This window comes from Halyomorpha halys, unplaced genomic scaffold (assembly GCF_000696795.3).
Source record: "Halyomorpha halys isolate HHAL.00 unplaced genomic scaffold, Hhal_1.1 Scaffold1796.1, whole genome shotgun sequence".
NCBI classification, from domain to species: domain Eukaryota; kingdom Metazoa; phylum Arthropoda; class Insecta; order Hemiptera; family Pentatomidae; genus Halyomorpha; species Halyomorpha halys.
In genome coordinates this window covers 118,023-118,364 of record NW_027110066.1, presented here as the reverse complement: position 1 = coordinate 118,364, position 342 = coordinate 118,023, and positions in this window count along the sequence as shown.

Sequence of the window (342 nt, the reverse complement as noted above, 5' to 3'; positions counted from 1 at the left end):
ATAATAATTTCGACAGTGGCAAACCCATTTCACACACTCTCTTAGCAAACGTCAATCATTGGCGCTGAAGACGTTAATCATGCCACCACAAGTCCATTTTAACTAACATCAATTTTACTGAATGTATTAATTATATACAATTGTAAATTTCAGTAAAGAAATTTAAAAAAAAAATTAACTTAATAATTCATATCAAACTTTCAATTGTGTTTAATCAATCTATTTACATCCTCAAATCTAGCAATAGCGAAGCAATGCCGGGTCTAGTATGTAATATAATTATTGCTTTTTATGAATGAATGAGTTTTATTTGGATTATTTTTAATGAATGAGAACCTTTAA